The sequence below is a fragment of the Dermochelys coriacea genome, chromosome 18 (assembly GCF_009764565.3).
Source record: "Dermochelys coriacea isolate rDerCor1 chromosome 18, rDerCor1.pri.v4, whole genome shotgun sequence".
In the NCBI taxonomy this organism is placed as follows: domain Eukaryota; kingdom Metazoa; phylum Chordata; order Testudines; family Dermochelyidae; genus Dermochelys; species Dermochelys coriacea.
The window spans coordinates 13416795-13431532 of record NC_050085.1 but is presented as its reverse complement, the minus strand read 5'-3'; the positions used below and the strand labels follow the sequence as shown (position 1 = coordinate 13431532).

The window sequence follows — 14738 nt, the reverse complement described above, 5'->3', positions numbered from 1 at the left end:
CTGAGGGGGCAATCCTGCTTCCACTCCTGTTTGAAATTTTTCAGCACAAGGGTTAAGAACAACATCTCTGCCATGAAACGCCTGGCTAAGATTATCTGCTGAGGATTCCAAAGCATGTAAGCACAAGACCACAACCTGCACAGATCAGGACTTGCTAGTCAATTCATTAATATAGCCAATAGCCTATTACATAAACACAGCGTACATTCCAGGGTGTGGGTTTACAGCACCTTGTATGCACATCCAGAGTGCTGCAGGAGTGGGGGATTCTACTTCGGACCTCACAGCACACCTGAGGAGCGTGAATATCATCATATTACTGCTTACACATCATCCACATCTACCATATCCAGCAGATCTCTTTGTGTGTGCCTGCCAACTTGCATTTTGTTGACGTGTTCCCCCCAAAAGCAGAACTTCCAGCTGAGGATTCTGTTCTGGGACCGAGTGTTCTTGTAATCAAGGCTTCCTGATCCTCTGGCCTAACTCATCGCTCTACATGGCTAGGGTGTCGCTGGTCCAGAGAAATGCAGTAATGGAAGAACAGTCAGCACTCTGATGCTCTGATTTCCTCCCTCTATCGACTCTACAGACTGATCTATTTAAGAAGCAGACATTAGAAAGGTAATGGTGCACGTTAGACTAATGCTGGTTTGTGGGCTTCTTTTAAAAAAATTACATGAATATTTGAATGTTTATTCACAGTTGCCTGCCTGACTCCAGGTGCTGAATCTCATAGCATTTCTCTGCTGTCATGCTTTTTTCAGCCATTGATCCATTGATTAGGTTTTAATGCACCAGGATAATGACATGACTTAGAATGATGGTTATTTTGAAATTCTTATTAACTTTTATTTTCCACTTCTTCCCTAACCCACCCCATCCCTCATCCAGATTTCTTAAGGACAGACAAGTGGAAGTACTGTGAATGCTTCCAAAAGTCACCTCCTTCACCGCACCTAAATGCCAGATTGAAACTCATTGCCTGAGGGTAATTTCCAACCCATAACACCCCAGTTATCCACCCACCTGTGGCATAATTAGCAGGGTTGTAGTTGCAGGTCGTATACAAAGTGTGATCCTTTTAGATATAATGCAGGTACTCAGGCACCAAGATCATGAGCTGGTATCCATACCTAGATAGTGTGTAGGTGTATGTGTCTGCGTGCTATCGTTCCATGTGCATAGGCAGGCCAGAATCTGCTCTCAAGAAACCGAGTTACAAATCCTATATGACTGCAGCGACCTCACTCTGCCATCTGATCTGAGAATCATGCACATTGACTTGGGGTTTTATCCTGACTTCAGTGGACTTTGGATTAGGTTGTTGGTGAGGAAGTCACTCTTCCATAGTTCATTATCCAACCAGCTGGGATGGGCCAAGGGGCTTATGGATCTTGATAACCAGGCCAGAGATTGTGTGGATAAGGTCCCCCGTCTAAGAGGTTCTCAAGGGGTTTATTCAATCAGATACATGGTTTCACTGGTACTTTAAAATGCAATAGGTATTGGATTCACTACTGACCTGTAGTGGGGGACAGTGTGGACTCTGGTTTGGGCACGTCCATGCATAAGTTATATGCAGTGCATCAGGCATCAGTCTATGTGTCCATATATGTAAATGCACTGTTGTGTACACATTCACCAGTGAGAATACAGTACTATTAATGTACCTTATTTAAAATATAATGTCAATGCAAGTCAGTCGTTAGTCCTTATAACAAAATGAGGGCTAACATGCCCAGAATGAGAAAGGGAGTAATTTTTATATATAAAATGATCGCAGGTCTATTTTCAAACTTCAGGAGAGAAGTATTTATAAATATATCCAAGCCGCAGGGAAGGCTGAAAAAGTTAATGCTGACAAGCTAAGAGGGAAGTTCAAATGCAATCACCTGGCATTGTTGAGGGTTTGAGGTGAAACCAAAAGCTTTTAATCCAGCCGATCATGAACTGCCAAGAACTGAACAACCTGAAGGAAATTGCTGCTGATGTAAACTATGACAAGAGAAAACTTGTATGAAAAATTATTAAGTAATCATCTGGGTAGGTGCTGACGTGCTGAATACTGTACTGTACCTTGCTGTAGATTCTAGGTTCTTTACAGCTCTGATCTTTTCCTAGCATTTAAAGTCTGGTACAGTTATGAACAAGATGTCAAGATCAGGAACTGACTAGTCATTAATTGACTTGTTGTTAAGGAAGTATATTTGCAATTTAATTTAAAAAAAAACACCCAAATATTACAATCAATTTGCGGTAAATTAATAAATAATTCACCTACTTGTTTTGGTGAGTATTTAATGCTTGTGAAAAGCACCAGATTGATAGGACTGGACAGAAACATCCTCTATTCATGGAACCAGTACAGCATGGGCAGCAGCAATATGAGTTTCCTTTGCACTGCCCCCCACCATTCTCAACCTTAGCATGAAGCAATCATGTTTAGCTCCTGCACCCACACACGTGCTCTCTGAGCCAACTCAGACTTTGGTCTCTCAGCTTAGACACTAGTGCCCCGTGTTTTTTGTTTTGTTTTGATGTGAAATATGCACCTGCTAAACAGGAACTGGGCTGAAATCACGCGCTCATTTCACAGAGGCCCTGACCAGGAAATAAGGGATGTCAGCACTGCTTTCAGGAGGCGATTGCAGTACCTGTAGACAGCTAGCTAGATCAAAGCTACTTTGAGTAACAATAGTACTGAAATTGCATCAGCTGCTCGGGTAGGTACTCAAGGTCCTGGCCCCTTCAACACTTGTGCTGCAACAGCTTCTCTGCTATTATTACTGGAGCTAGTTAGATTAAAGCTATCTTTGGTGTGCCGTCTCCAAACTACATACCCATCATAACCATTTTTTAACACTACCAGCCTAGGCTGGATTCAACAAGGCGAGCTGGGTGTGCATGGGTCTGCCACCCACTTTAACCATCCTTTGGACCATCCAATCCATTCCAGTCTTGTTTTTCTGTCGATTTCTCTTTTCTGATGTTCTATTTGTAGGGGCTTTCTGAATACAACTGTTGAATGTAGCAAGCACATGCTAATCCATTAATTTAGCTCACTGAATTGTGATTTGAAGCAATAGGTGAAGAATAAGAGTACACTGAAGCTGTATACATCTGATCCACAGAATAAATACTGCACCGTTTACATCCTCCTTTTTCTCCCTCCATTGCAAGGTGCCTAAAGGCTTTGCTCTTGGTCCCTTCTGGGATGGATCTCTGCTAGCTTCAGCCTTGGACATCCCTATTTTTGGATAGTGGCCAACTTTCCATTCCCTGACTCACTCTCCTATCCCTCTATTTCCCATAGAGGGATAGCCAGTTTCTGGTTACACTGTCACATCCTGCTATACTAAACACGTCAAGAGGCCTCTTTGTCCCATATCTTTCATTCCATCACCATGCTCTTGAATCCAGCCTCAGTTTGCTCAAACTCTGAATTTCCGGTTTCTCCCACAACTTCCATGGCTGCTAGTTAGTCCTGTCCGCACCTTCAGAACATCACTGGAGAAGGCATTTATTTAGACCTGGCTGTTGCTGAACTCCTTATCCTTGAACCAATCACTCCACATCTCCACTACTGCAATCTCTTCTTTTAGGGCTTGCCACTGTCCCTATCTACACTTCTCTCTTGATCCAGGGAATGAGAACACATCCCTCCCATCACTTGTTGCCTCCCTCTGAGGTGCTGAATTAGTCTGAGTTGATACCTTTTGCCTTACAGCCCTCCTTTACTTCTTATCTGATAGCAGATCCTGTCTGTAAGGATGGGGGGGGATCCACTGAGCACACCAGACTGGGAGTGAGGAACTCCTGAGTTTCCCTCTGTGGCCTCTTCACCTATCCCAGAAGTGAATAAGGCAACTACTGAACTTCATAATTAATTAATTATCACCATTACTATTTGTTTAAGGCCTAGAGTATAATGTTTCCCCATCTCATCTGTACAGTTAGGTTGATCACACTCATCTAACCCGCAGGGCTGTGGCAGGGGTTAGTTAGTTACTGTTTGTAGAGTGCAGTGAAGCTGAAAAGTGCTATATAAGGGCTATGTTATTGTTTCTATGTATGACGGATTCTATACAAAACTAAACTGTATTGTATTTAGCCACTGGATGTCACAGCTGCTCAACATACAATATGGGGGGGGGCAGGAAGAAGTGCTTACCCAGTGACAGGGTAACAACAGCATTTCCAGAAATTGTTTTGTTCTGCATGGAGTATGTATTTGTTAAGAGGTTTGGGAGTTTTTGTTTCTTTTTACATTGTTTTTACTGATTTTCAGAACTATAGAACAGTAGGAGTGCTTTCTCTGCACGTTATACAACAGGGAGTCAGGAGCAGTAGCTAGAAGCAACGCACAGATGCAGCCGTGTTGTCCCCATGCAGGTTAACCATGTTCAGTTAGTTTAGAGAGATTCATTACAGGAGAAAAGTGAAATCGAATTTCGGGCATGTTTACAAAAAACTGCAAAAAAGTGTGTTCTTAAGTCCGGTTAGCTAACCCGTGTTAACTAACCTGGGTTAAAACAGCGCTGATGCAGCAACTCAGCTTTTAACTCAGGTTAGCGGCTCAGATTCAACTCCAGACTTCCCCATAGGCTTTAACTCGAGTTGTTAACCTGAGTTAAAAGCCAAATTGCCGTGTCTTCACTGATGTTTTAACCCAAGCTAGCTAACTGGAGTAAAGAACACTTTTTTTTAAATGTAGACATACCCATCATCTCCTTTTGCCCTGAGGAGAAGAGAAAAAGAGAGGGATGGTCACCAGCATGACCCTCTGATCTACCCCTGGAGATGACAGGACTCAGTAGGTGACAAAGGGCAGTCAAGGAGTGTGAATGCAGCTTGTGTAGTTGTACCCAAGCTGGCTTTAAACTAGCTAGCTCGGGTACCAGCAACAAAGAAGCCCATGGCAGAACATGCTTCTGCATGGGCTTTACATGCCCACCAGGGACTCTGAGTAATAACTTGTTGTGTAGCTAGCCCACACTGAAACCCATGCTGCTGTAGATTCTCTGCAATGGTACCCAAGCTAGCCAGTTTAAAGCCAGCTCAGGTACGTCTACACAAGCTACAATCACATCCCCTGATTGCAGTGTCACGGCTGGATTACTAATGCCATCACAGCGCCAGATTTGATACAAGGAGGCCCTTCACGAGGGGAGTAGGGGAAATGCCCTCAGACAGGGGAAGAAGAGGCAGACAGAAAGGAAAGCCCCCACCAGGGAAATGGTGGCATGTTATAATCAACACCTTTGATTAGAAAATGAACACTGCAGCCATGAAGCTGTGTGCTCTGTGTAGCAACTGGCTTGTATATAACCACTAGCCACAGTGGGGCCACATGGAAGGGAGAAGACAGCTATGAAGACTGTCCCCTCTCACTGAGTTGCTGCCTCCATCCCATCCACAGAAACTCCAGGTAGCCCACTGACTACACCGACAAACAAGGGAGGGGTCGGAGCTGGGTAACAGTTGATCTAACACTGCATGGCTGTCTTCTAAGTCCTGAATCCCAGGGTCAGGAATTAGTTAATGCTGCCCAGAAAAGAGCTCAGCTAATGATCTCTTGGGAGCCCAGTATGTAGGTCATGGCACTCAGGTGCTGGTTGCCAGTCAGTGCATCTATCTGGGCTGGCACTGCCGTCTGGGGAGGTGTGCCAAGATGGCAAGCAGGGCTAGCCCCTCTGGGGGGATGCCTAGGGATCTGCTAGGGTGGGTGCCAGGAATTCCTGGTGATCTTCAGGCTGCATGGCCTAATCTTCACCTGTCCCATCACAGCACCCCTGGCCCCCTGTGGAAGAGAGGAGGCTGAGCCAAAAGCAGAGTTTCCCCCAATCCCATGCACTGTCTGGGGGACTCATGGCTGCCAGGATGGAGGGGGGAGATAGGGGGATGCCACAAATGAGATTTGTCATAAGAGCAAGTTTTTGTTAAGGGACCGGGGGAACTATTGGGAGTGGGAGGAATGTGGTTTTGCTTCCCCTGTCCCAATTTCCCTCTCCTCTGTTTTTTTCTAGGTAGCTAGGGGAGGGAGTTCTAGGTGTCGCAGGTAGCTGGGGTGGATGCTAGATGTCTGAGGTTGCTGGGGATGCTATTGAGGGAGTCTGGGGTCAATACTGGGCCCGCCTCACATAAGAAAGGCCATATTGGGTCAGACCAAAGCTCCATGAAGCCCAGTATCCTGTCTTCCAACAGTGGCCAATGCCAGGTGCCCCAGAGGGAATGAACTGAACAGGTAATCATCAAGTGATCCATTCCTTGTCGCCTGTTCCTAGCTTCTGGCAAACAGAGGCTAGAGACACCATCCCTGCCCATCCTGGCTAATAGCCATTGATGGAGCTATCCTCCATGACTTTGTCTAGTTCTTTTTTGAACCCTGTTATAGTCTTGGCTTTCACAACATCCTCTGGCAAGCAGTTCCACAGGTTGACTGTGTGTTGTATGAAGAAATACTTCCTTTTGTTTGTTTAAACCTGCTTCCCAATACCACCACCACCCAGTTCCCCCAATACCCCTCCACCCCAGCTCCGTCAACATCCTGGCCTTTTAATTCAGCAGGGAAACATGAGGCCATAGAGCTTCTGAATGAAGTCTAACTCCATTCTGAGTTACAGCAGTCACTTTGCATGCAGAGCAGCTAAACCTCTTTCCAACCATAGATATAAAACTTTCCAAGAGGCAAATTCAACATTACACAACAATTAAGCATTCATTGGGAGCAGTGAAGGATTCCGCATGACTAAATGGCATTTGAACTCCTTTTGGGTGACTTTTCTTACACAAGATAAAAGTAAATGGCCTTCTCCTTTAATGGCCAAACACAAATACAACAGGGCATCCCTCAGCTCCACAACAACTGTGTCTCCTTTCAGCCCAGCCTCTTTGCTGTTCTTCTCTCCCCGGGCTCCTCCCACCCTCTCACAGGCACACTCAGCTCCCTCTAGCATAGCCCCTTCTTTGAAGTCTGCCCCAAAGCCCACTGAACTCAGTAAAGTTGGCCTTTGACTTCAATGGACTTTGCAGTGGTGGGAATTAAATGATTCCCCAGAGCTGGCCCAGACCAGCTCCCCTGCAAATCCCTGCACGGGACAAACACCTGTGCCCCCTTCCCTAACAACAGGGAGAAGGTTAACTTTTCCCTGCCATTCACTGATTGGAATCTTTACACCCCTCATAGCCTCATTCCAGATAATCAAAGTCTTCTCCATTTAAGGGATCAGAATGACCAGGCACCTGCTGGAACATAGCCACATCTTTTGGACAATCAAACTCATGCATAATCTGAGACATTACCTGAAATCTTTAGCTGTCCAGAAAATAGAAGTTGAAAAAGTGATTCTTCTATCACTCAGTTTTCTTTCTATAGCCTTACATTATTTTCTCTGCATCCTTGGCTAAATGACAGCTGTATGTGCATGGGGGTGGGTGAGGTGGGGAAAACTGCCCACAACTATTTAAAAGGTGTAAATCCCTAAAAAGGGGATGCTTTTCTGGGTGATTCAGAGACATACAGCTAGGAGTGATGGGCTGAAACTGAGCAAAGGAGCATTTAGGTTAAATATCAAGTGAAGTTACCTAGTGATGAGATCTTGGAGATTATAAAATAGGCTCCTAAGTGAAGTGGTGCTAGGTCCAAAGCAAGAGAAATTCTTCTCTCCAACATTGGTGCATTCCCAGATTATCTAATCTTTGGTTTTCTATAGCACCAATCACCACTGTATCTAAGAGCTCCAGTAGAATCAATGGGTTCCTCTGAATTTACATCAGTGAGAGCAGAATTTGGCCAAGCACATGAGAATATAATACAGGTGGAACCAATTCTGCAGCGACCACGAGGCTGGAAGCTGAGTGGAATGAGTTACCAGCCCTGTGGGGCTGTATCACCGCCAACTTCCATGATTTTCACAGATTAGTTTAAATACGGGAAAAACTAAAAATGTAGGGCCAAATTTCCAAAGAGGCCTCACTGCCCAATTTAAATAGGAGACCATGGAAGGACCTGATTTGTGTGCAAGAACATACATGTGGAGAAATGGGGGCCAGATTGAACCCCTAACATAACAATAGTTTTGTTTCCCCAGAAAATTAAGGTAAAAATAAATCAAATAATTTTTTTCTACCACAGCAATCTGTTTGGTTGGATAGGTCCAGTGCGGAGGCCTCCCCTTCCCACTGTGTCTGTGGATGTTGTTGATATTTTTGCTGACTTGCCACGTTTTAGCAGAGCTGTTGCTTGCTATGCAGTAGGCAAACCTAAACTGAGATATAGTATGAAACAGCTTAATCAGTAATATCCTTATCTAAGCCACGGTTCCAAACCTCTGACGTATGGGTCAGTCCCAGGAAGTATGGCCATGTTCACGGGGAGTCACCTGGCCCACGTGAAAAGCGGGACACCGCTAAATTTAAAACTCTGTGTCCTATTGCACCAGTTCTGATCATCCATCCGAGTGTGTAAGTGCAACACGGGCATTTGCATCATGTCCCTGCTTGGAAGCACAGGCAACTCGTCTACCTGACCCCACCCTCTTAGTTCCCAGATGACCCCTAAATAGTGCTCCACTCACAGCTGCAAACCCTCCTAGTCAGTAGAGTGACCTACCTTCCTCCTTCACACCCCATCCTTCACACTCCCCTCACACCTCAGTGATACTTCCGAAAAGTCCATGCGGTCTTGTGAGGACCCTTCCTCCAAACTCCATTCAGAACAACAGGAATACGTATGTAGTGCCCACTCCTTAATCTAGAGCTGTGGTTCTCAACCAGGAGTCTTCCAGGGGGTACATCAACTCATCTAGATATTTGCCTAGTTTTACAAAAGGCTGCATTAAAAAGCACTAGCGAAGGCAGTACAAACTAAGATTTCATACAATGACTTTTTTATACTGCTCTATATACTATACACTGAGATGTAAGGACAATATTTATATTCCAGTGGATTTATTTTATAATTACATGGTAAAATGAAAAAGTAAGCAATTCTGCAGGACTAGTATGGCTGTGACACTTTTTTATTTTTCTGTCCGATTTTGTAAGCAAGTAGTTTTTAAGTGAGGTGAAACTTGGTGGCACACACGACAAATCAGGCACCTGAAAGTGGTACAGTAGCCTGGAGAGGTTGAGAGCCACTGACATAGAGGGAGACAGAGAAATGCCATTCACTTTCGGGAGAGGACCACCAAACATCCTGCCTTCCTCCAATCTCCCTCATTCAGAACTGCAGTTTATGGACAGGAGTGTCTCCTACCATGCTAGCCCATGCAGCCTTTGCAGCCATTTCTCCAGGGCTGGGACCTGTCCAATCTGCAGCTCCCTTGGCTGCCTTTCTGTTTTTCACAAACAGCGGTCAAAAAGTGTGAATATTTTACTCAGCCTGGCTCCAGCGGGAAAAACTCTGTTTGAACAGGCATTAGCCTCTATTAACAAACACTAAACATTCAGGATGAGGGCAATATGGTAGTCTGGAGTTAAACAAGGAGCTCCTGGCCAAATGTTCCTCAAACCTGGGGCTGATCCAGCAAACTCCCATTGACTTCGGCGATTGAGTATGTGGTGTCCTGGATCAAAGGGGGACAAATTAAGGTTATGTCTATGTCTGCACACTAGGCTCAGGTCTGTGGGGCTTGTGGACCCAAGTTTTCCAAGCCTGTGGTTGAGCATGCATACTGCACTGCAAACCTGGGTTTACATTTGCTGGACACAGCCACGCTAACAAGTTCACACTGCACGATGCAGACCTTCTGACTCAGGTCTGTGGCTTAACCTGCGTCCACATAACAAAATGACAGGGCTTTGGACCTGAATTTCAGTGGGGTCCTAGGACCCAGGTTCTGAGCGTTTGCTGACATTAGTCAGACTGATTTGTGCGTATACAGAAGGGGAGCTTGGGTTCAAACCTGAGTCAGAGCCTGGGCTTAGTGTGCAGTGTAGACATAAACTTAGATCCTGAGCCAGCTACTCCAGTGCAGGATCAAGGCTGCTATGTGATTATATACATTCCTGACTGGTAATGGGGATAGTTACATCTTCAAGGATGGGTCTGAAGTTGCAACCTGACCTGAGTTCTTTAGCTGCCTGGAATAGAAGCAGCATCCTGGGTGAAGCCAAATTTAATTAATAGTACAGAGTAAGCTGTAGGGGAGAGATGAAAAGAAGGAAGGATATTCAAGCATGGATGTCTGGAAGCCAAGTCTGTGAAAAGTGAGAGAAAGACTAATTTTCCACTCTACTTTGTGGGGCTGGTGTCTGTATAAGTGCATCCATGGGCAAAGCCTGCCTTTATACCAAAAACATGCTAAGAACATTTATGCCTGAGCTATCTAGACATAGAATTTGCTGTTGACTAAACTCAGGTGCTGAGATGGGCCCAAAGCACAGTCCTGCCAGCTCCAAATACCCCTGGCCCTGTGGTAAATGTTTGAATCTGAATTTTACTACTGACTGCCCCCCCACTTTCTTTTTTAATAACTGACCAAACTAAAACCCCAGCTCTGAATACCTCATAATTTTGGCTCCAAACCGTGCAGCAGAGCCCATCTCTCATCAAATGTTTCATCAATTTAATATCTGTTACATCCTCTAATGGGGAAACTAAGTCCTCTCCTTGTAAGGGATAGCTCCTAGGAGCTAATCATTCTTCATCTCCCCTCCATTGCTGTAACAGGTCAGACCACTGGTCCATTAAGTCTAATATCCTGCCAGTAGAGGCCACTACCTGATGCTCTAGAGAAGGGCAGAACCTGCACATAATGCACTTGCCCATCTGTGCAATTCTTTACATAGGTAGAAGTTCCTTCCTGACCGTTGTCTCAACCAGCTTGTACCCTGGAGCTTGAAATTTGAATATGCCTAGCATGTACCATTACAAAGGTTTTTGTTAAGATGTATCTTCAAAGCAAATCCTGTATTGATTGAGCTGTAGGAGGCTAAAGTGATATTTAGGATGGACTGAACAGGTCTAGTTAAACCACCAGAGGGTCTAAAGAGGCCCAGCCCTATGACAGTGCAGGTGAGGTGCCTGTATTTACTGGTGCAGTCAGAGTGTCCATTGAATACGAGCTGAGACCCTGCTGTTTGTGACACCACCATTTTGGTATAACTGCTGGTTACATGTGGATTGCAGGGCCACTATTAGTTCTCTGAGCTGCCAGGGGCATGTGTGAAATTCACTCTGAAGGGTAACACAGATTCATGAAATCACAGGGTGTAAATAAGTGGAGCACCATTAGAGTCAATTGTGCTTTTCCCACTTACACCACATGAGAACCTAGCCCATAATAAACATTAGAGATGGCAAAGATGCATCAGGTCATCCAGGCTGTCTCCTGCCACTGAGGGATTGTCCCTTACAGGATGTTTTTTAATGGTATGGGGAAGAGATAGGGGGTATGATTTACTCTGAAAGGGAATAGGGCCCATGCATAGGATAAAAGGGATGCAATACCCCTCTCCTTAGAAACTAGAATTGGCCCCTGAAATCAGCACAAACCCAAGGCTAAAGTTTTCAAAAACAGCTGCTAATTTTGGTTGCCCAACCTGAGACACTTAGGGTCTGATTTCTGGAGTTGCTGAGCATGTGCAGTGGCTGCTGATTTCAGCTAGAGTTCCAGGAGAAAGTGGGGATAGGACAGAATCATAGAAGATCAGGGGTGGAAGGGACCTCAGGAGGTCACCTAGTCCCACCCCCTGCTCAAAGCAGGACCAATCCCCAACTATATCACCCCAGTCAAGCCGGGCCTTTGAAAACCTCTAAGGATGGAAATTCCACCCCCTCCCTAGGTAACCCATTCCAGTGCTTCACCACCCTCCTAGTGAAATAGTGTTTCCTAATATTCAACCTAGACCTCCCCCACTGCAATGTGAGACCATTTTTCCTTGTTCAGTCATCTGCCACCACTGAGAACAGCCGAGCTCCATCCTCTTTGGAACCCCTCTTCAGGTAGTTGAAGGCTGCTATCAATTCCCCCCCCCCCCACACACACACACTCTTCTCTTCTGCAGACTAAATAAGCCCAGTTCCATCAAGCCGCTCCTCATCAGTCATGTGCCCTAGCCCCCTGGTCATTTTCATTGCCCTCCGCTGGATTCTCTCCAATTTGTCCACATCCATTCTGCAGTGGGGGGGCCCAAAACTGGACACAGTATTCCAGCTGTGGCCTCACCAGTGCCGAATAGAGGGGAATAATCACTCCCCTCGACCTGCTGGCAGTGCTTCTCCTAATGCAGCCCAAGATGCCATTAGCCTTCTTGGCAACAAGGGCACACTGCTGTCTCATATCCAACTTCTCGTCCACTGTAATCTCTAGGTCCTTTTCTGCAGAATTGCTGCTTAGCCAGTTGGTCCCCAGCCTGTAGCAACGCATAGGATTCTTCTGTCCTAAGTGCAGGACTCTGCACTTGTCCTTGTTGAACCTCATCAGATTTCTTTTGGCCCAATCCTCCAATTTGTCTAGGTCACTCTGGATCCTATCCGTACCCTCCAGCGTATCTACCTCTCTCCCCAGCTTAGTGTCGTCTGCAAACTTGTTGAGAGCGCAATCCATCCCATTATCCAGATCATTAATAAAGATGTTGAACAAAACAGGCCCCAGGACAAATCCCTGGGGCACTCGGCTTGATACTGGCTGCCAACTAGACATCGAGTGTTGATCACTACCCATCAAGCCCGACCTCTAGCCAGCTTTCTATCCACCTTATAGTCCATTCATCCAATCCATACTTTTTTAACTTGCTGGCAAGAATACTGTGGGAGACCGTATCAAAAACTTTGCTAAAGTCAAGATATATCATGTCCACTGCTTTCCCCATATCCACAGAGCCAGTTATCTCGTCATAGAAGGCAATCAGGTTGGTCAGGCATGACTTGCCCTTAGTGAATTCATGTTGACTGTTCCTGATCACCTTCCTCTCCTCCAAGTGCTTCAAAATGGTTTCCTTGAGGGCCTGCTCCATGATTTTTCCAGGGACTGAGGTGAGGCTGACAGATCTGTAGTTCCCCAGGTTCTCCTTCTTCCCTTTTTAAAAAGATGGGCACTACATTTGCCTTTTTCCAATCCTCTGAGGCCTCCCCCAGTCACCACGAGTTTTCAAAGATAATGGCTAGTGGCTCTGCAGTCCCATCAGCCAGTTCCCTCAGCACCCTCGGATGCATTAGATCTGGACCCATGGACTTGTGCATGTACAGCTTTTCTAAATAGTTCTTAACCTGTTCTTTTAGCACTGAGGCCTGCTCACCCTCCTCCCCATACTGTGTGGCCCAGGACATCAGTGTGGGAGCTGACCTTATCTGTGAAGACAGAGCGGGTGGGGGGCGGGAAGCAATGAGTACTTCAGCTGTTTCCACATCATCTGATGTCTCAAGTTGGGCTCCAAACAATGGAAGTTCCCACAATTAGTGACCACTCTTGGCCTAAATTGCTTGTTTGTCCTCCAGAAAACTCCAAGTAAATCCCACAGCTTGGGCACTGAGCAGAACGACTCCATGTAACATGAATTCACCTCACCTCCAGCAATCCTGGCACCAGCACAAGCTTGCAATGGGCTTCATTTCAAAACCCTCTGTGTAGCCCCTAGGGAGGTGATCAATAAAGGACAGGCTAGGGAAACAGATTGTTCCCAAATGACATCCATGTTCAGTGCAAGTCAGGATGGGTGACAGAAGGGATGCTTGGTGCAGAAGTGACCTCCTGTCTAGTGTCTTGTTCGTCCTCAGATGTGATCCTATGTGGAATTCTGGAGTGTAAACAGGTATAAACCCCTAAAATTTCTCCCTCAGCTAATTCCAAGGACTATTTACCCAACTGGATACACAAGGATTATGAAATGCATTGCAGGACATGTTTGATTAGTTCAGTCTTTACACAGTTCAGTGAAGCTGTCAGAATAAATGACTTCTTTAGAGGAGGGGGAGGGGGAGAAAAATACACATCAGATTAAGTAACTCAATAGTACAGCAGTTCCCAAGCTTTAAACACACGTTGTGTAGCATATAGAAGAGAAAAGGCCTTTTAAAATTAACCATTCATGGACAAATGATGAGATTAAAACAAAACAGCATTTCCCATTCTTCAACTTGATGCAAGCCCCAGAAAGCCAAGTTTAAATGAAATCTGCAACTCCCATACCTGTTCTGGCTGTGGCTTTCTTAAGTCATCACTGCAAGGCAGCGCAATGTTACTGAAACTGGCAGAGACAGCGAGAACAGAAGTACTGGAGATTTTATTGACATGATCTATCTATCTGGCCATTACTATACTATCTAAGCACCTTCAATGTAAATCCACTGCCATAGCAAAGTACTTAGTGGACTTCATGGAGTCTCTGGCATTTCTCCCTTTTTGGGGTTTAAAACACTGCTTACAGGAGGCTCTGGTTTTATTATTCATTTGGTTTGGGGACATTATCGGTAGGGGTTTATTAGGCAGAGTGGGGTACAGGTTGCCAAGGTTGTTCTTACAACCTTAGCATAGTCTAACGAACATGACTTCAGCATGGCAGACAGGAGACCTGGGATCTAGTCCCAGCTTTGCCACTGACTTGCTGCATGACCTTGGGCAAGTCACTTGGTGGTAGGGGTTGAGCACCTGTAGGTTCCATTGATTTCAAATATAGCTGTGCATACTCAGCACCTCTGAAAATTAGTCCCTTAACCTCTTTCTGCCTCAGACTGTTGCTTTGCTAAACGGTGCTGCTTTGAGCTCTGTGGCAGAAGAGTGTTGAGTGTTAAT

At 45.5% G+C, this 14738-nt stretch overlaps 1 protein-coding gene across 1 annotated transcript in view; it reads left to right on the top strand.

Moving 5' to 3' along the window:
• Positions 1-220: 220 nt before the first annotated feature.
• CA6 (carbonic anhydrase 6) overlaps positions 221-14738 on the top strand; it is a 43724-nt gene continuing 29206 nt past the window's right edge. Inside the window, exon 1 of the mRNA XM_038376915.2 lies at positions 221-624. The gene's annotated coding sequence lies outside the window, so the exon portion shown is untranslated. The remainder of the gene's footprint in view (positions 625-14738) is intronic.